This window comes from Panulirus ornatus, chromosome 49, assembly GCF_036320965.1.
Source record: "Panulirus ornatus isolate Po-2019 chromosome 49, ASM3632096v1, whole genome shotgun sequence".
Classification (NCBI taxonomy): Eukaryota; Metazoa; Arthropoda; class Malacostraca; order Decapoda; family Palinuridae; genus Panulirus; species Panulirus ornatus.
Genome location: NC_092272.1, coordinates 5,560,038 through 5,581,443, shown reverse-complemented (window position 1 = coordinate 5,581,443; position 21,406 = coordinate 5,560,038). Strand labels below are relative to the sequence as shown.

The 21,406-nt window shown below is 46.7% G+C and overlaps 1 long non-coding RNA gene across 1 annotated transcript in view; it reads left to right on the top strand.

The window, feature by feature from the left end:
* The window catches only part of LOC139764364 (uncharacterized), a 116,584-nt gene that overhangs the window by 62,610 nt on the left and 32,568 nt on the right, over nucleotides 1-21,406 (top strand). The window contains exon 2 of the long non-coding RNA XR_011716350.1: nucleotides 15,941-16,014. This is a non-coding gene — a long non-coding RNA (uncharacterized lncRNA). The remainder of the gene's footprint in view (nucleotides 1-15,940; nucleotides 16,015-21,406) is intronic.

The following is a 21,406-nucleotide window of genomic DNA, read 5'->3' as shown; positions in this document are numbered from 1 at the left end:
GATGTAAAGAAATGCTTCTGTAGAAGAGCAGTGGATGAATGGAATCCACTGAACTGGACAGCATCCAGAGGGGACAAGGTGTTGTATGATGGTGAAGAATGCTCACGAAACGGGACCCGGGGAGTGTAACACTCCCTCACCATCGGGTACCGGTAGGAAATGACACGTACTGCACATTACACGTAGATTATCTCTCCAAATCTCTCTCACATCAGCTAGAGTTAGAGATATCTCCCCAGGTGATGAGACGGGTTCGTGGAGTCAGCCAGCTCTGGACTCTAAGACGTCCAGCAAGTTTGATAGAAAGCCTGACTCACTGTACCCCAAGATGCTGGAGTTTCCAAGAAAAAGACAAGTGTTTGGTAATTAATGTCTCCCCTCCACCCAACCCACTCACCCACCCCCAAGACCGAGTCCTCTTGGGGACGCAACCTGTTGCCAGTCTTCCTCACCTCCTTGCCCCGCCAGCCAGTGTACCTCGTAATTACATAATGGTAATCATCTCTCATTACAGTACGGGAGGGGGGGGGGGACATTCCCACAGTCGTGAGTCCCCCCACATCTGTTGTACTTCCTCTGCCGTCGCGCAGCTGTCTGTTCTCCTGTGTACACTGCTCGTGTTCATATTGGTTTAGTCTGTTCTAGGTATCTATCTCCCTTGCTTAAGTCCTCTCTAACCAGCTCCTTCTCAGGGCCTCTACGTGTGTGTGTGTGTGTGTGTGTGTGTGTGTGTGTGTGTGTGTGTGTGTGTGAGAGAGACAGATAGACAGGAACCAACACCAACTCCACGGGGTGGAGACAGGTTTCGAGCCACACTAACCCGTCTTTCTTCCGTCAGTGCCAAAGAGAGTTGGTCAGGAGGCCCAGGTCATGGTACCAATTGCTCGAGAGGCAAGAAAACCTGCCATTAATAACATGATCACTACTGAACCGGTACTCACACCTGAATTGAACCAGTATTCGGAACAGTAGAAGCAGAGGACCCAACTCACGGAAACATTATATCTGGAGTTTTGGTAATATAGAAGTGTTGTGAGAGAGACGTGCAACTGTTAACTGGAAGATACGAGGCAGTGATATATGTTAAGCTTCAGAGGCTGTCATGTTTCTTCCCTTAGTAGAGGGAAGGGAGATGGAGCGTCTGGTTTCGACTGTGTGAAGCTTTATCCTGAGAAGCTTTTGAGTTTCGTTTTGAAGTCAATATCAACAAAAGTCGAATCCCACAAAGAAACTCAAAACATCCATCTCTCGGTCAAGAAGCCTTCACGATTTATCGTTAGGAAACATATGTCTGATTATCTAATCATACTAAACTAAATGAGGAACCACATACCATATTGGCCAGGCTAGAAAACACTCATGTTTTCTTGTTTGTCATGTCATGTCCTGGGGAATGTTGAGGTCCTGGGTCACTGTGTGTGGGGGGGGGAGATAGATTTGACGGTGAGAGATTTGATTTCTTGATCATAACTGAATATGGCAGAAGTTCTTCCCCTTCCCCCCCACTCCCATCGAAATGCATTTTTCTTCCATTTCACTCACGCTCTTCATTCCTCAGCACTTCCTTCCATCAAAACCTGTTCTGCGCCTGCTTGTCTGCCTCCCACGTCAAGTTCCTAATCCGTGGGTCGAGTACGTTCCAGGACACGCCCAGATGACCACCACCACTTGACCCTTGACCTCGCACTCTCCAGCTTTCCCTGTTCACACCCAGCTCCACGTCCTCGCCCACGCTGACTGGACTCTTCCACTGGATTTTGAGTCAGAGGAGAACTGGGTCATCGTCTCCCAGGACACCAGAAGTTAGGTTAGGTTAGGCAAATCATGTCATCCTTCTCCTCCACTTTCCTGCTTCAAGCAAGGTTTATCTTCGTCTCAGATTACTAGAAAATAGATGTTCGCGCCACTTGGGTTGTAACAGTGTTTACGTGGAGCGATCAGTTCCGTTCCAATGTCAGTTTCCATCATGTTTTAGAAGAGAAAGACGAGGAGGGCTCCCATCTACAACAGTGTCTACATCACAACAACGCTGTTGTGATTATAATCTATACATCTCTGTCCTTCACATCATTTCTCATACTTATGTCATTCCCAGATGTCAACATTATGATCTGTTCTTTCTCCTTATCAGCCTATGATTCTATCTACACTTGATCGAAACTTATTTCAATCTTTGATTGATATACTTCTGACATGAATTTTTCTATATACATCATACCTTATGTAGTTTCTACAATACTGATACCATTTATACATAAGAAGTGTGACAGAAAACAGATAAGAACAGAAGCAAACAGAACGAGTAAACAGAAGCAGGAAACAGTAAACAGAAACAGTGAGCCTTCCGGAAACACAGTGTTACTCATATCCTTGGGATAATTCAGGGCAGTACAGTTCTAACCCCCTTGTTTCCTGATGGTCAGCTGGCGTATGCTCAGGCGACTGGCGTTTGACCCTAGCGGACATCACCATTCCTGGCCAGGTGCGCCCCAAGGGAGGAGGAGGGTCAGTGAGCCGTTATGTGGTTCATGGGAGAGAGAGTTGGCTAGGACCCTCTCCTGTCCAGCGGGTCTGTCTGCTGCTTGTGTTGCTGCTGCTCCTGCTGGTGCTGGTGCTTGTGTTGCTGCTGCTCCTGCGAGTGCTGGTGCTTGTGTTGCTACTGCTCCTGCTGGTGCTGCTGCTTGTGTTGCTGCTGCTCCTGCTGGTGCTGCTGCTTGTGTTGCTGCTGGTGCTGGTGCTTGTGTTGCTGCTGGTGCTGCTGCTTGTGTTGCTGCTGGTGCTGGTGCTTGTGTTGCTGCTGCTCCTGCGAGTGCTGGTGCTTGTGTTGCTACTGCTCCTGCTGGTGCTGGTGCTTGTGTTGCTGCTCCTGCGAGTGCTGGTGCTTGGTGTTGCTAGCTGCTCCTGCTGGTGCTGCTGCTGCTTGTGGTGCTGCTGCTACCTGCTGGCGCTGCTGCTTGTGTTGCTGCTGCTCCTGCTGGTGCTGCTGCTTTTTGTGTTGCGCATGCTCCCTGCTGGCGCTGCTGCTTGTGTATGCTGCTGCTCCTGCTGGTGCTGCTGCCTTGTGTTGCTGCTGCTCCTGAGAGTGCTGGTGCTTGTGTTGCTGCTGCTCCTGCTGGTGCTCTGCTTGTGGTGCTGCCTGCTCCTGCTGGCGCCTGCTGCTTGTGTTGCTGCTGCTCCTGCTGGTGCTGTCGCATTGTGTTGCTGCTGCTCTCTGCCTGGGCGCTGCTGCTTGTGTTGCTGCCTGCTCCTGCTGGAGCTGCCTGCTTTTTGTGTTGCTAGCTGCTCCTGCGGAGTGCTGGTGCTTGTGTTTGCTGGCTGCTCCTGCTGGTTGCCTGCTGCTTGTGTTGCCTGCTGCTTCCTGCTGGCGCTGCTGCTTGTGTTGCCCTTGCTTGCTCCTGCTGGTGCTTGCTGCTTGGTGTTGTAGCTGCTGCTCCTGCTGGTGCTGGTGCTTGTGTTGCTACTGCTCCTGCTGGTGCTGCTGCTTGTGTTGCTGCTGGTGCTGCTGCTTGTGTTGCTGCTGGTGCTGCTGCTTGTGTTGCTACTGCTCCTGCTGGTGCTGGTGCTTGTGTTGCTGCTGCTCCTGCTGGTGCTGGTGCTTGTGTTGCTACTGCTCCTGCTGGTGCTGCTGCTTGTGTTGCTGCTGGTGCTGCTGCTTGTGTTGCTGCTGGTGCTGCTGTTTGTGTTGCTGCTGCTCCTGCTGGTGCTGCTGCTTGTGTTGCTACTGCTCCTGCTGGTGCTGGTGCTTGTGTTGCTGCTGCTCCTGCTGGTGCTGGTGCTTGTGTTGCTGCTGGTGCTGCTGGTGCTGGTGCTTGTGTTGCTACTGCTCCTGCTGGTGCTGGTGCTTGTGTTGCTGCTGCTCCTGCTGGCGCTGCTGTTTGTGTTGCTGCTGCTCCTGCTGGTGCTGCTGCTCGTGTTGCTGGTGTGTTTGTGTTACATTTCTGCAGTTTTAAAGGCCAGAGTGTCTTCGGTCCAGGAAGTTTCAAGTCATTAAAATTTCCACCTTATCATTTTGGACCTGACCATTTGCCATGTCATGTACCTGTTTGCTTGCTTGCTTGCTTGTTACAATGGACCGTTTTAGATCAATGTTATTCGTTCTCAATCTTCTTTTATCGTTTTCGGAAATTATAGTTTATATGTACATTTCTACTTTCGTCTTTGTAGAAATCATTCATAGAAATCCTTGCTTACACGCACGTCAGAGAAAGCAGGTCTTTGTTCTCTCCTTGTTAGAAAAATGTACTGAGTTGTATCAGCAGGAAGAAGGGTTGTAGATCAACGCATCAGATGAGCAGGGCAAGTCAGCAGGTAGCCTGCTCTCGCCTGCTGCTGGCCACCAGGGATGGGTAAGCTGGTTCTCAGCTGATATATCCGGTTGGAAGACTTTGCCAGGACTTGCTGCATGAGATGGGAGTGGCGTCTACATTAGGAAATCTGTAGTGCATGATGTAGTGTGAGTATCGTACCAACAGGACGGGTGAGAAGACAGTGTTTAGCCCCCACATTTACATCCAGATGACATGAATAACATTCTACATCCAGGTTGAGTGAATGATAAGGAGGGTATGGCCTTCAAGTGGTCGTGTTTACATGCTTATGAAGACTGTTGACGCGAGTGTAACTTCATCCACATTTTCGTTGTTCAGTTTATGTTTAGATAAACGAGCATCTCTTCAGGTCTATATGATGGGCACTGTAGGAGATAAACTAGGTCAAATTTACTGCACGATTAGACGATATAGAAAGATGATATCTGGCAATAATCAGGTTATCAATCAATATTCAGTAGAGGGTAGATTAAGATATATCTACTCTAGAGGTAGATTAACTTGACCCCTCTGTGTTTATCATCATTCGAACCCAAATCCCATTTCGTCTCGACACTCCCACGTCGTGTGTACCCTGCTCACGCCTGGGGCGTGCCCTGCCCACCGTAGCCCCTCGAGGCAAATAACAGCCCAGTGTGGCCAGACTTTGCTCTCGTGAGTTCACCTCAGGCGAGGCTGAATCATCCTCAGTTGTTCAAAGGAAGTACAGTCTCATCGAGGAATTTCTTACCCACGAATGAATCCTGCTTATTAACGTAGCGCAAAGTTGATTTTTTTTTTTCTTGAAACTGTAGTGTCCCCAGAAAAGGGGTCGTGTGTGAGAGTGAGAGAGAGAGAGAGAGAGAGAGAGAGAGAGAGAGAGAGAGAGAGAGAGAGAGAGGAAGGAGTAACGAAGCCTGACACAGGAAATAGAGAAACGACAAGGTTAGTAACCTTACTCTACATCATCATTCAGGATTAAACTCACTACTTGTTATCAGTTCCTCTCATCCAGCGTCTTATCAGTAGATAACAGAACGACCCCCATTGTTATATGGGGACCCTGCCGTTGGGAGAGAGACAAACAGGTAATTAGATAATATAATTATCATCTCGTAGTGCAGAAAGTAGGTGGGCAAATAGAAGCATTCATGAATATTCAGCGGGGGAAATGAAATGTACATCTGGAGATCTGATCTAGATTGTAATGTGGAAACATGCAGATGTACGTCACCTGGTCCCTTCCTTCCATTCAAATAGTCTAGTTTTAGCAATGCTAATGTGTCGTCTGTCACCCATACATGAGATAACGTTAAGAATGATAACTTCCGCTAAGTGTCTACCTATTGTTGAGGTGTCATCGTATGTACAGTGGGCCAAGTGTATGAAATTGTTGGACACAGAGGAGAAGTTACATTTGCATTAATGTAAGTGTTTGAATAGAAATAGTTTAGATAATATCATCTTCTTCTTCTTCTTCCTCCTCCACTAAGGTTCATAATATATTGATATCGCTTGCGTTTGTGGATTCTGAAACCAGATTATGTATTAGGGTCTTTGTTTTGTCTTCATTAATTCTCTTTCTCAGACTCGATGATTATTATTTTCTTGTTTTGAAACACGTCATGAGGGCTGGTGGTGAGTTCATGTGAGAGAAAACGTTTAACCCCATAAACATTACCTTCAGGTTCGAGTCTGCTTCACCAAGATTCGAAGACGTATGTGTGTGTGTGTGTGTGTGTGTGTGTGTGTAAGAAGCATATCACCCACTCCAGTCACCCAAACCTGGACAACGAAACAGAGTTACAGACAAGCTGGGAGATCATAATTATGCAGATTGCAAATACCTTTCTTTGTCTTCTTCATCTCCAGAGAGGCTGGGAGAGGGAGGGAGGGAGGGAAGGAGGCTGGGAGAGGGAGGGAGGGAGGGAGAGGGAGGGTGGGAGAGGAAGGGAGAGGCCCGTCTAAAGCAACATTGCCATGGCTGCATAACATCTTGATGTCCTGCTGTGCAGCCAGTTGTGGGTGGGTAGGGAGGTGTTCGTACAGCCTATGAATTTCCCTGACTCAAAGAATGGATTCTATTGTTTGGCCGACTATGGTTACCTGTGACCTTCCGTTTTCTACATGTGAAGAAAAAAATGGGGGTGGTTTGATGGTTATCTACGTGTTGCCAGAGGGTTAATGGTGGTTTAGGATTCTGGCATGGTCAGAGATATGATCGGGGGAGTCTCTCTCTCTCTCTCTCTCTCTCTCTCTCTCTCTCTCTCTCTCTCTCTCTCTCTCTCTCTCTCTCTCTCTCCAGCCGGACCTACACATCTACCTCCTCCCCAAACATACACTTGACCTCTGTCCCCCCCCAGGCCTCCTCGTTATAGGGGTCATGACCTCAATACCTACATCTTGACGATGGTGAAGGAGGGGCACTTGGAGATTGCCATAGGATGGGTGGGATAGGCATAAGGATCGTACCGTCGTACCATCATGTTCAAGACTCGTACCACCGTGTTTGAGGATAATAAACACAAAATACACGTCATAGATATAAAGAAAGGTCAATATGTGATAACCATTAATTACCACGACAGGTATACGATCGTTAACACCACTTATCACTAACTACCATTACAGGTCAACACTAATTACCACTAATTACCATTACAGGTCCCCCTCACATTTGGATCCCTGCTGAATTACCGTAGTAGATCCTGGACACTGAGCCAAACTTAGGCAAGCACCACATGGGCGAGCAACACCTGCACAAAACAACACCTGCACAAACAGCACCTGCACAAACAACACCTGCACAAACAGCACCTGCACAAACAACACCTGCACAAACAGCACCTGCACAAACAACACCTGCACAAACAGCACCTGCACAAACAACACCTGCACAAACAACACCTGCACAAACAGCACCTGCACAAACAGCACCTGCACAAACAACACCTGCACAAACAGCACCTGCACAAACAACACCTGCACAAACAACAGCAAGATATAACAGGAATACAGCACGAGCGAGAGCCACTGTCATGTTCGTCAGAGCTGGATGAAGCTGCCTGGCTGAGCTGCGACCACATTCCGCTGGGTGACTCATGATGGCATAGTAATGAGGCGAAGTGTGGGAACAGATGTTGAGGAAGAGGAAAAGAGGTGAGGGTATGGGGGGGAAGAATGGTGGAAATAAATATGAGAGGAGGAAATAGAAGAGAGAAGGACATGATGAACGTAAGGGTATGTGGAGGCCAGAACTCTGAACGAGGCAATGAAGAAGAAAGACGAAAAAAACAGTGTGTGTTAAGCAAGTATTTCTAAATTCCTGATAATGTCATTCATACTTGATACATTATCATATAGTAAGAATATAATGATAATGATAATGCTGGTAAAATGATAATTAATAATGATATTAATAATGAAAATAACATCCTACGTCTCCTAGTTTAGGAGTCAAGGATCGTTGAAGATCCTTCATCTTCCTTGGGATGGCCGAAGGAGGCATCCTGCTCGTCGTTTTCCACCATTAAGGCCAGGATGGTCACCTCATATTTTCTCCAATGGGGAACTAAATCAAAACGTCTTTAAGTGACCAAGTATCACACATCAAGAGACGGACCTCCACCAAATTCTCTGGAAATGACATTCTATCCTCCACTCTCTAGATGAGTCAATACGGCCCAAGTATTTAATTTTCTCTCCCTTTCCAAATGGGGAAAATCCACTAGTAGAGAGAGAGAGAGAGAGAGAGAGAGAGAGAGAGAGAGAGAGAGAGAGAGAGAGAGAGAGAGAGATTTCATTGGTCCATGGCCCAGAGAGACCGACAGACGGACCTGGGAAGGCATCCATTGAGGTAATGAGGTTATAAACACAGACGCACCATTATAGGCCAGTAGTACCTGTCAGAACGAGGCACGGACCATTGCCTCGTCCCCCTACCCTCCCTCAGTAATGGTTGGTTGAGACACAGTGTCGCAGTATGTGAGATGGACAGACCCCCGAGGGCTGAGAGTCGCTTACGTAACGAGAGAGTTGAAATGGACACATTCCTTGTTGTGATGGATTCTGTTGTGTCAGTGTCATAAGTTGTGTATCTTGTCTTTGGATGGTATAAATACAGGAGGAGAGGCGTGGACGTTGGCGCAAGTCTTGTCCCTGCTGTGTGTCTTGTCTTAGGTCGGATTGTGTTTATACAGGAGGGGAAGAGTGGATGTAGGTGTAAGTCTGGTTTCTTGGATGAGATCTGTGTGTGTGTATGGTCGTTGTTGGAGAAGGTCGACTGCTCAGAGGATGGTGAGTGTGTGATGGGTCACTATGGAGTAGCAATAGTGATATAGGGATATATTTTTGATTTTCCTGATTTACTGAAATTTACTCAAAGAATTCAAGTTGTGGTTTGTGCAGATGGTGCGTGGTGTACTGATCATGTTGACAAAGGATTGTTGTGGTAGTGGTAGTGGTGGCAGTGGTGGCAGTGGTGGTGGTAGAGGCTGGTATCAGTGGTGGTGGCAATGGTTTCCAGTGGTATTGGTTCCGGGTGAGGTTCCGGCTAGACAAGGTGGTGGCTGAATAAGGCGTTCGGTTTGGAGAAGTGCCGGTCAATCAAAGTGTCGGCTTAGTAATGTGCCGGTTGAACAAGATGACACCTTCTCGAAATGCCGGTTTGCTAAGGGGCCAGCTGGGAACGCTGTTTTCTTTCAGGTTTTTTAAAACAGGAATTTCAGGTTTCATGCTGTCATTTTTTTCATCGTTCGCCCTGCACATATGATTCTCTGTCTTTGGTTATCATGTAATGTGGGATTAAAGTCTTTTCATTCATACTTTCGTATCTCTTTCAGATTCTAATTAGAACTCGTCGGTGTATTATAACTGGAAATAAGATTTCAACATTTTGTGAGAATTTCCTTTTCTTAGATTTGCTGCGACAGCTCTATAGCTATCAAATATCAGACACTGAGGTGGATACCTGACACTGTGGAGTATACCACACACTGTGGAGTATACCAGACACTGTGGAGTATACCAGACACTGTGGAGTATACCACACACTGTGGAGTATACCAGACACTGTGGAGTATACCAGACACTGTGGAGTATACCACACACTGTGGAGTATACCACACACTGTGGAGTATATTAGACACAAGTGACACTCAATATCTTTTCATGTCTTCCACAACAACTATGAGCCTCCCTCATTATTATTATCATTAAAGGCAAGTTTTTTTCATCTTCCTTCAAAACTCTTCGATCATTTTTCCTCTTCTGTCTCTACTCCACTATCTCTTCAACTCTTTTTCTATACTTAAGGGAGCCATTGTGAATTTTTAGTGAGAATGGCAACAGAGTATGTAAATTTGGATGGATCTCTTGCAAAAAAAAAAGAGGTTACCATATGTTTCACAGAAGAGGTACCATATGTTACACAGAAGGGGTGATACTCGATACAAAGAAGGGGTACCATTCATTACAAAGAAGGGGTATCATACTTTACACAGAAAGGGGTACCATTCGTTAAAAAGAAGAGGTACCATTCGTTGCAAAGAATGAGTACCACACCTTACCTCTTTGATGTACCACACATTCAATACAAGGCGCATTGCACTTTACATAGAAAATATAACACTGTGCAAGAGGAGGACCTGCATATAAAAGAAGGGGTCACTACATAGGTAGAAGAATGATTAGAACACATTGGACCGAGCGAAGCACCGCAGACTGTCCAGAAATAGAATCAAATCTTGTGTAGGAAGACCACGTCCCATAAGCCATCCATCTGTCAGCAGTGGAACTAATGTGAGGCCCCGTCAGCTGGTGAAGCCCCGACGCTGGTGCTGAAGCGAGCAGTTTGTGGTGGGAAATATCAGTAAATCTATATAATTGTCTTTTATGTTCGTGGACCCACTGGTTACCCAAGGTATTTCCGGATGCTCTCTGGCCCCACGAACTAAGAAATTTGTTGAAGAATATTTATTTTTGTGAGCCAAACCCATCCACTTATGTGTACGTTATTCTTGCATCTATTTTCAGCACAAATTTGCCTTCGTTACCGCAATTTAATGTTTATGTTTCTCAAGCACATGCTTGAAAAAGGCCGTATTAGACAGAACGAATTTTGGAAACAGGAAATTTATGATGTTAAAACGTCTGGGTTCGAACATGTGTTAGGAAATTCCATATCTTCTACTGCTTGATGGAGGTAAGAACCAGCCTTGAGATGTCATTATTACATGCATGAAGGAGACGTATCCTGGCTGTGTGTGGGAACTACACACACACACATCACGCCTTCACCGTTGCTGAAAGGTTTTGGAGAGGAACTCGGGAAATCAAGATGGCATTGCAGACAACTGGGAAGAACAGAGGAGTATGAGATATAATGACATGGAACCACGAATTCTTTATGGTTTTCTCTGAACTGCCGACAGAACACGTAGGCAACCAGCGACGCCACAGGACGCTAACTCGTCAGGCAAGAGAAGGGACAAGTAGAGACAGATCTTCTAACGATTTTGTCGATTATCCTACACCACAAAACGAACCCATTATGTCCATAGACTCCAGATCACACATGGGCAACGTACGTACTATAGATGAGAGAAAATGGACACATAATCAGTCCCAATTATAGGGACAAATCTTTCCTATTTCGTCGAGAAAACGAGATGTTAGCTCGGCTCACCGTTTTCTTAGATACGAAAATCCGGATTTTAGCAATTTGCTGAACAATACGTGTGCGAACTGGTCAGATCTCCAAACGCAGCGGATTTTAGGGGCAACGTTTCTCTCTGTCAACATTACCTTGGCTGGTTTTGTCATTGTCTGCATCACGACACAAAGGATGGTGGACACAGTTACCATTCTCCTGCCATGCAGTGCATGTCTTCAGTTTGTTATATTTTACCATGAGTCTATAATGACGTAAATGGCATCGGCTCTGTACGTAGGAATGACTACTGACGATGGAAATGACAAGACGAGTTCAGCAACATTATGCTGGAGAGAGAGAGAGAGAGAGAGAGAGAGAGAGAGAGAGAGAGAGAGAGAGAGAGAGAGAGAGAGAGGCTTTGATGGCTGGGGGACAGGAAGTATACCATTTATTCAAAAAGGGTATTCAAAGACGATGATGATAAAGCTGAATTCTAACTTGGTCTAGCATGAGACTTTATACCTTAAGCCTTGTCCCATTGCCGTCGCTACAGTACTCCTCTCTCTCTCTCTCTCTCTCTCTCTCTCTCTCTCTCTCTCTCTCTCTCTCTCTCTCTCTCTCTCTCTCTCAAGCACACACGCGCGCACGCGCAAGGGACCTGTGACCTTACCCTACAGTAACTGGATCAACTGAAATTCCACCACTGTAGTCACCAGACGGCTGAAGCACCTCTACTACCACACACCTGAAGTGCACTTCAGGCTATGAAGCGGCCTCGGTCTGGACACTTCAGCGACTGCTGCTCAGACACGAAGGAAGAAAACAGGTGTTACATTCATGTATTTATTTATTTCCATCATCTCATAACATCAAGAGTTAATCTATATGCAAATTACAGTTGGCTTAACGTCGACTCCACCACCACCATCATCCACCTCCATCATCCACGTCGCAGCTCATCCCTGCCCTTCACCCACCCTGCGCAAGACTCAGGCTTCGTAAGCGCTAGAAAAACGTCAACACATCCGTGTGCAATCCGCCTCCGACCCGCATTTATAATTCCTGCTGTTAACGGCCACACGCCACTGCCCTCGCGAACGCCAACACCAGCCACCAGCCTTACACCAGAGACACCTGCGAGACATGGCCGAGACCCTTGAGACATAAGCGAGACGCCCTGAAACATATTTGAGACCTGCGAGACATGGTCGAGACCCGCACCCCTTAAATCATTCTGAACACCTCACGTTCGTCCAATCCTGCTTTCTTCACTGCCCTCTGCCGCCGACAGCGTTCCACACGCCAGAGATCATATTCCCCTGGCGCGCCGACCGCTCGCTCCCCGGGCGACCATATGCCCTCAGCAGGAACATATCACCTGTGGATGACCATATCCTACAGGAGGATGGACGGAGCAGCTCCTTCATCGCCCGACAATATGCACCATCAACCAGCTGGATCTTCAGAGCTCTCAGTAAGTACGTTAAGCACCTTGACTTCAAACGAGATTCTCGACTTTCTTGCCACCCGGTCATAAAGCCGCTTTCTCGGGGTACAAACCTGGGCCAGGCTACATACTGGGGAGAAGCCCGTTCGACATCGATATTCGTCCTTAATCCCCCATGACACAGAGACGATTACTGCCAGTCTTGAGTTCTTCGAGACATCAGTACGTGGAGCATAGAGACGCTCCACGCACCAAGATTGTATACAGAAAAGGTCCTTACGGATGATATGTACAAAGCATGCAGCAACTAGTTCCTTATTTATGTAAATTACATGTTACCTTCCTACAGAATTAAGAAATAAATATCGCGAAGCTTGACTGGAGTGGATGATCGACTTTGTCTTCTGCTCACTACGAGTCTGAGAGTAACATGGCCACCCGTGTTATAAGCCATCTTGAGGGATCACACGGTAGACACAAGTCACTCGTCACATTACACGTAGAACAGAACAGTCATGGTTGCATGATAGAAAACGTATCAAACCAGAATTTCTTATTTTAGACCTCACTCTAACGATGTTATCATAGCAGATGGGGGTTTCCCAACTCAAGTGACCTTAACAAAGCAGACTGCTATATTGGAACTCAGTCAACATAGCAGATGTTTGTTGCGTGGGTTTTGGGGATCATGATAGATGTATAGTGTCTATCGTAGACCAGGTCTGGAAACTGGAAGTTCCATGTGAAGGATCCCAAGCCATCCTCCGTCTCCTCTTCAGTAATGCATTTCCAGGATGGGTTTCATAATGGTGCAGTTCCAGGATGAGGTCCAGACTTCTTTCCAGTTCTCCCCACTAATGGGTTGGGCGAGGGGGAGGACTACTTTTCAACGGGGGTGTCGAGGACCATTATCTAATAGGGAGTCACTGGGGAGGGATAATGGGGTGGTTGGGATGGAACGTGGCCAAAAGGAGGAATGTTAGGGATGGAGAGGGAGAAAACCAGCCAAGAAGACAACGTCCAGCGGGGAGTTTTCGATATACCTTGTCCTCCCCACTTACTCTCCCCCTCTTCTCCCCACCCTCCCACCCGGATTTTCATAAGGCCAGCCGGAAGACAGCGAGTAAACTTTCTCCCCACTTATACGCTTTCTCCCACGCTTATTCTATTTATGTCTACCCACAGCAAACTCTCTCTCTCTCTCTCTCTCTCTCTCTCTCTCTCTCTCTCTCTCTCTCTCTGCTTTAGGGTCGTACCGTCGTGCTCAAGGGAATAAGGGTATACCTGTTTTTGAAAGTGTTGTGAGACACACCTTCATGCCCATTAACTTACCATCCACGTATAGTTATCTAGAGAACGGGAAGAAAACAGTGAAAAGAGAACCTTACATTCTTCTGTGACGATATAGGATCCACAGAGCAAAGTCCTCTATACCGGTAGAGTCAGCGAACTCTACAGGTGGCGGTGGTCTACACTTTGATTAAGGAGAGTCGGTCAATACACTTATTGATAAGTGAGGAGTGTCTCACGACCCTCTGACGTGGCGTGACCTCTCCCGACGCTATCTGTCTTGACCTCTGACCCCAGACCTACTCCGTTATGTATAGTGACGCCATGTACACCGGAGGGGAAAACATCGTGATTAAAGATTAACCTGTATATATACACAAGAGCATCGTATGGGCCAGCAACACAGTCATGGACCTTCACAAAGATGACAAGACATTATAACTGTGTGAATAAGACCTGTGAACCTTGACATGTAGTTGTCTGAGGTACTGCAGACTCCAGGTCTTAACCACAGACAGGCTGTCAACAGTGAGGAATATTTTGACAAGACGTCTGAGAGAAAATGTGTTTTTGACAGACAAACGGACAGACAGACAGGGATACCATAGAGAACGTAGTTACATATACTCATTCCCTTGTATCGGTTGACATCAGTAATATGAACCAACGAAGCACAGTATAGGAAATTACGTCGCCTGAGACATAAGAAAGGAAGCCAGGAGAGCTTGACCTGGAGCCAGAAAGAGAGAGAGAGAGAGAGAGAGAGAGAGAGAGAGAGAGAGAGAGAGAGAGAGAGAGGGTGGAAGATGATGCCCAGATCATCATAAGATGTTGGATCTCCTCCAAGCTGTAAATCTTCAGGTATGGTATTTAATGTTTCGTAATAGCTGACGTAACGAGGGGCGTCCCTTCCCTCCACCTGTGGTTGTTTCTTCCCTCTGTGTTTTGCAGGTATAATACAGGATGGCAGAAGCTTTCTCATACATGGTCTTACAGCCATATGTATATATACATTTTACTCATTCTAATGAACACATAGAATATAGAAATTCCCAGTGTGTTAGAGACATACTTCCTCAACATATACACATCTTACTTTTCACTTTACACATTGAGGCATTTGATCCCTCCTTACCTCCTACATACACACGACGCATCTCATTTAACCCCAAATGAACGTTGGACACAAGACTCAAATTCCAGAGATGAGTTCTGGCATGCAGGGTAACAGGCGGGCTGTTTAAGAACAACGATTATGCCTCTCAAGTCACCCGCCACATACCACTGCTCCCCGTAGGGGTCACAGTCCTCGCTCAGTTGTTCGCTCCTGGTTCACACGTCGTCTAGGCTGCTACACCTCCTCTGGTTCCTCTACCACTACAGGTCGTCTGGTTCCTCTACCACTACAGGTCGTCTGGTTCCTCTACCACTACAGGTCGTCTGGTTCATCTACCACTACAGGTCGTCTGGTTCCTCTACCACTACAGGTCGTCTGGTTCCTCTACCACTACAGGTCGTCTGGTTCCTCTCTACCACTACAAGAACCACCGTTCCTCCAGTGTTATAAGTATCCTTATCTTTGACGACTATAAACGCCTCCTTTCCTCGCCCGCCCACCACACAACAAGGTTCCGTCATTCTATGTCATGTAACCTGATGCGTTAGTGTCACCTGTTCGTCAGATAACCCCGAGGAAACGTCAGCTAACGTCACTTTGATGTTGTGATGTTTGAGATGTCGTCTATTGTTACTGGAACAAAAAAAAAAAAGCACGCTTGTGAGTCTGTGCAGAATTGTCCTCGGTGATTGGGATAGACGTCCACCTGGCGTCCACCAGGCGTCCACCAGGCGTCCACCTGGCCAAAAATGGTATTTTGGTTGCTTATCTCTGAGCGGGAAATGTAAATGTTAGTTTAATTGTTTAACTTGGAACAGTAACAGCGTAGGAGATAGTTTATCAGGTTAATTCCAGGCGGGAATAAGGACTAAGTCACTACAGGGCTCGATTCTTATAGGCTGATGTTCTGTTGTCCAGATTACGAGAGTAAGTTGTGAATGGGGAAACGAGGTGATCAGAGTAGAGCTTATGGGAGCACCATCGACACCAGCCACATTCTTTTCATTCTCGACTGGGTTGCCACATGTGCGTGGAGTAGCTAGTTAGGGTAGGGCCTCAGGATGACCCTGGAGTTGGGGTTTTGGATCTTTTAATGAAAGAATTTGAACATGTCACTTTCTTTTCAGGTCCGGCAGAGTAAGCGACCCTCAGCAAGGTCCACTGTAGAAGTCAAGAGAACACAGGGTTACTCTGGGAACAAGTGAGTACAGTTTTCGTTGTTGTGGTGACGGTTCTTTGTGGTAGCGTCTCCTGTGACTTGAGTGTACTGCCAACCTTTGCATTAACGAATATTTAAAAGCAGTCGATGTTTACATTTCGTATGTGGTCGTTCACAACGGGAATTCGCCAACCCTCTTTATGTTGTATCTTCAATCACTTGAATTCTCCTTATTCTTGAACCACTGAGTTGATTCCTGTTGCAATTAGCTTCCTGTTTGCTCAACTGCTTGACGTTAAAGGGATGAGGGACGTAAAGTATAAACATTTAGATTTAGCATTTGCCCAGCTATACACTCGACCCGACCATGTTTATTGCTTTGCATGCGGTTGCTGATGGGGTGTCTTGTCTCTATGTAAATTTACATTTATGAGTTTTAGTCCAGATGTTTTTATACTGCCCATAAAACGTGGCCTATTGACTATCACTTGAGATAAACATGCGGCCCGTAGCTTGTTCTCGTGGCAGTGGATGTTATGAATTGGTTGTGACAGCATTTACAGGCGATCAAGATAAATCTAACATGTCGTAAAACTACCATACTTGCATAGGAAGATTTCTCTATTGTGATGTAAGCATACGCTGCTGGAGGATGCAGAGAATTGTTGTGTCCTTAGCTCACACTAGTGCCATTCAAGTAGACTCACAAGACAGTAGAAGGTTTTTCGAAGTCTTCCATCCATGTTCAGTTGTGCTGGAAGCCTCAGACGCATAACATAAGAAGAAGGAAAGGCTCTTGTGCTACTACGATTTTACGAGGGGGACGGAAGACTGCAAAAACCTGTTTCAGACGCCATAACCCAGATCGACCCATGAGGAAGTGGAAGGGGGTAGGGGACCTTGTCCTGCTCTCTCTCTCTCTCTCTCTCTCTCTCTCTCTCTCTCTCTCTCTCTCTCTCTCTCTCTCTCTCTCTCTCTCACACACACACACACATGGCAACGGTGCCTATCGATCAACCATGACCCGAGGCACTGATATGAGGCGGGTTGGCCCAGCACACGTGTCTCAGGGCAGGTGTGAGACACCAGGAGTGCAGGTGTTGCCAAGCCCTCACCACAGACACACCTGCACTGGAACTCCAATAGTTAAGACACAGGTGTTTCAGTGTGTCCACCTGGTGTTCCTTTATCCCTTTTCGTATTCTTCCTCTTCTCTTTCTTCTTCTTCTTCTTCTTCCTCTTCTTCCTCTTCTCTTCTTCTTCTTCTTTTTCTTCTTCTTCTTCTTCTGTTATCACTCATTGTTATCCTCTACGCCATCCTGTACCACTGGTGACCATGACGTCACCTGACCCATGCCTCAACCCTTGCATAATTACGGGTCAAAGGTTAATCAGGGAGGCATTACGGGCCTTCACGCTGCTCCTCATAACGAAAAGAAATTGTGTAAGATTTTGTTAATGATAGGATGACAGTAATATGATGATATGATAAATGTACAAAACTAAATGAATAAATGAATGATAAAGAGGTGAATGAAAAAAAGCAATGACGAATTTGTATGCTGGAAAAGAAAGATGAAAAGATGGCAAACCACAGGTGTTCCTCTGCACCTGTAGGCTTTTAGGTCTGGGTTCGAGTCCTAGGCGCGGTAGTCGGACCACACCCAACCCAGTTGTTCATCCTCCCCTCGGGGGCTGGTCGATAGATAGGCACCTGGCCTAGTTTGAGGTGTGTGTGTGTGTGTGTGTGTGTGTGTGTGTACCCAAGCATAGAAGTAAAGCCATAGTGAATATATACGAGGTTAAGAGACAAGGTAACACGAGTGGAAAGCTCTCTCTGTTTAACACACACACACACACACACACACACACACACACACACACACACACACACACACACAAGGGGCCGCCAGGAAGCGCATGGCTAACCTAACCGTTACAGAGAAGACCTCCATATAAGTGACGTGGTAAGCCGTCCCCTACACTCTCTAACATACAACTGATTAGCTTTCTGGGCCAACCTCTGGGACATGTCTAAGGGTCACCTCTGAGATGCATCTGGGACATCTCTGGGATATCTTACGAAGCACAGTCTTGGTGAGGGTCTAGCGTGTATGTAGAGGAAGTAAAAGCTTTCAGAGAGACAGACAGAAAGACACAGAAAAACAAGCAAACATATAGAAAAAGAAATACATACGTACATAAGGTTAACTTTTCGTGTCACTGCATTCGGCGTTGCCCAAACAGTTACCTCAAAATGAAGTACTTCCTCTGGCGAGAGATTATGTACCACTCTTACAGGAGGCAAACCAGACGACCAATACGTGGCAGTCAAGGAGACTTTGATTTTCCAGAATGACTTACAATATTTCCTTCCATGTACCATCATTGTCTCACTGGATGTCTTCTTTTTATTCTCTTTTTTTCTCACCTTTTATTCCTCTCTCTACTGAGCTTGGGAGAGAACGTAGAGTATATTGCAAGTCTTCATTATATTCCAAGACTCAGTATAAGGCTGTTTGCTAATCGGTTGTCCTAGCCAACCACACACGTCAAACCAGAGAGCCTCACATTGTGTCTCTAAGGTCAAGGGAAGCCAGGAAGGCCCATTTATAACGCTGGTAAGCCAGCCGCCTACAGATCAAGCCAAGCCGACTCCAAAGCCAACACCAGCCAGTGATTCGTTATCCATCAACGTGTCATGGCGAGAGATCGATGCCCCGAGCCCCTCGAAGTCGTTAGTCCATCTGAAGTCCCCGTTAACCCCTCCTGAAACCCACAGCAATCCTGAAACGCTTATCCATCTACTTAAACCTCTATCAGTCCCTCTGAAACCCTCGTTAGTTCTGTCACTCCTGTAAACCTTCCTGAAACCTCAGTCAACTGCCTTGAAACCCTCTTGAACCCTCCTGAAATTATCAACCTCCGAAACCTCCGTCAACCTTGCCGAAATCACAGTCAGCCCTTCTTAAACCCCCATCAACCTCACTGAATTCTTCGTCAACCCTCTTATAACCCCCTGTCAATCCTCTTCAAAGCCTGTGTCGCCCTTGATCAAACCCCAGTCAACCGTCCTCAACACAGGACCACAAAATGGTGAAATGAAATATCAGTTTTGAGGAAGAGGGACCCATGCTGTACCTTGTGTTGTGTCTTGAGTGCACACCAGTGCTGGGGAGGCGAGGCTGTGGTGTGTCCTGAACCAACACCATCAATGCGAGGTGGCAGAAGGTGTGTCCCAAGCCCACGCCACCCAGGAGAAAATGTGGAGACCTGGCCTACTCTGGGAGCCTCATCATGTAGTCAAGAGCAGTAGCTGGGGTCAGTGTGACCCACATAGGATGGAATGAGGAGGCCACCTGACCAGCCCACAGTGTCAGGTTGCCTGCAGGATAGCAGGAGGGAGGAACGTATGACCTCAACCTGTGGTTCCTTTACACCTGGGGCCCTCCCTACAGCACGTCCTCTCTCTCTCTCTCTCTCTCTCTCTCTCTCTCTCTCTCTCTCTCTCTCTCTCTCTCTCTCTCTCTCTCTCTCTCCACCCACCCACCTCGCTACTCCAATTTCCAAAATGACGCTTCATCTTTCCGCTGGGAAGCAAGATGAAAAAAAAAACATAACGACGTTTTATATTTGGTTTTGGCAAAAGCTGTTGTGGCGTCTGGGTCATGGCATGAGAAGAGAATCCTGAGCATTATCTGAGATACAACATTATCTCAGATACAACATTATCTCAGATACAGCATTATCTCAGGTACAGCATTATCTCAGATACAGCATTATCTTAGATGCAGTCTATTTTCTGAAGATGTGGCTTGAATAGATTTTTCTCAGAAGAAAGGCTATTACCCGGTGATAAAAGTGGTTCAGAGTTGAGTAGAACTGAGTGACTTATCGTTCAATTCATCTGGTTCCTTTGTCGTCCATTGGAATCACTCAACTCCTCCGTGGTCGTCTATCAGGAGTGGTCAACTCCTTCCAGGTCACTCAACTCGTCTTCTCATCGTCCACTAGATGGTTCACATAGTCGCAATCGTCCAGTGGGTGGTCGTCTTGACGAGGGTAGCCTAAAAGACCAGCTCCTCCCTCGGCTGGGTCATTGAACCCATTCATCATAATCGACCAACCTGGACATCCAATTCACCCCGTAAGACTCCCTCAAGTCGTCCAGTGGTCGTAGGGCTCCTTGTAGTCGTCCAGTGGTCGTAAGGCTCCTTGTAGTCGTCCAGTGGTCGTATGACTCTCTTAAGTCGTCCAGTGGTCGTATGACTCTCTTAAGTCGTCCAGTGGTCGTAGATTTCCCTACAGTCCTCCAATAGTCGTTCCCTACAGTCGTCCAGGGAGCTTATCACGACCATCCTTCCACCAAGGATGAAGGAAGGGTTTTCAACTAGCTGACCTATCCACATCCCTAACCTTCACGCGAGATTAATGGTTCCGTCCGCCATTACCCAGTGGACGACTTCGTCCTTGATTGGTTTGTGGGACACCCACTGTGTCTGTACCCGGTCCAGGATGTCTGTATGTGTGTGCGTGTGTGTGTGTGTGTGTGTGTGTGTGTGTGTGTGTGTGTGTGTGTGTGTGAGTTGTTTGTTGTAGATAAATGAAAGTTACTGAGTCAAATGATATATATATATATATATATATATATATATATATATATATATATATATATATATATATATATATATATATATATATATATATATATAGATCCTCGCTACTAGCCAATAATATCTTCTGTCTAGTGCAAGTTTCCAAGTTGAGTGACACCTAGAGCGCTTGTTAAGCCTCGTCTGTCTCGCTCTGTCTCCAGGGTCAGGGTCGTTTGCAACACTTGTTTCTCCTCCTCGTTATGCTGCAGACGAAAGCATGCAAGCATGAAGAGGTCAGACACCCCAGGACTGGTCCAGCCAGTGGCCAGTCTTGGGCTGGGTTTAAGGGAGAGAGAAAGAGAGAGCTCATGCCGCCTGCGAAGTGAGCTGCTGGAAAGCAGGTTTGGAGAGTGGGAGAGAGAGAGAGAGAGAGAGAGAGGGAGAGAGAGAGAGAGAGAGAGAGAGAGAGAGAGAGAGAGAGAGAGAGAGAGAGAGAGAGAGAGAGAGGGGGGGGGGGGGGAGAGTTCCCGCTATCCTAGCGATAGTGACTAGCGAGGAGGGGATTACAGCGGTCCGGTCACAAGGGTTCAGGTAAGAGGATTCAACTTCGGGATTCATGCTAGATTTTCAGAGAAGAAGGAACAGACGAAGAAGCGACCTTCCTCCGCTCCCTCACACCCACCCTCCAGGCTCTGTCTTCCGCACTCTGGTATTCTAAATTGACTGACGCAACCACAGCTCTTCAAACCCTTCCCCTCAACCATATCTATCAACCTTCACATCCTCGGACACCAACATTCTCTGTGCACATATCATCGTAAGATCTCGTCCTGTGGTAC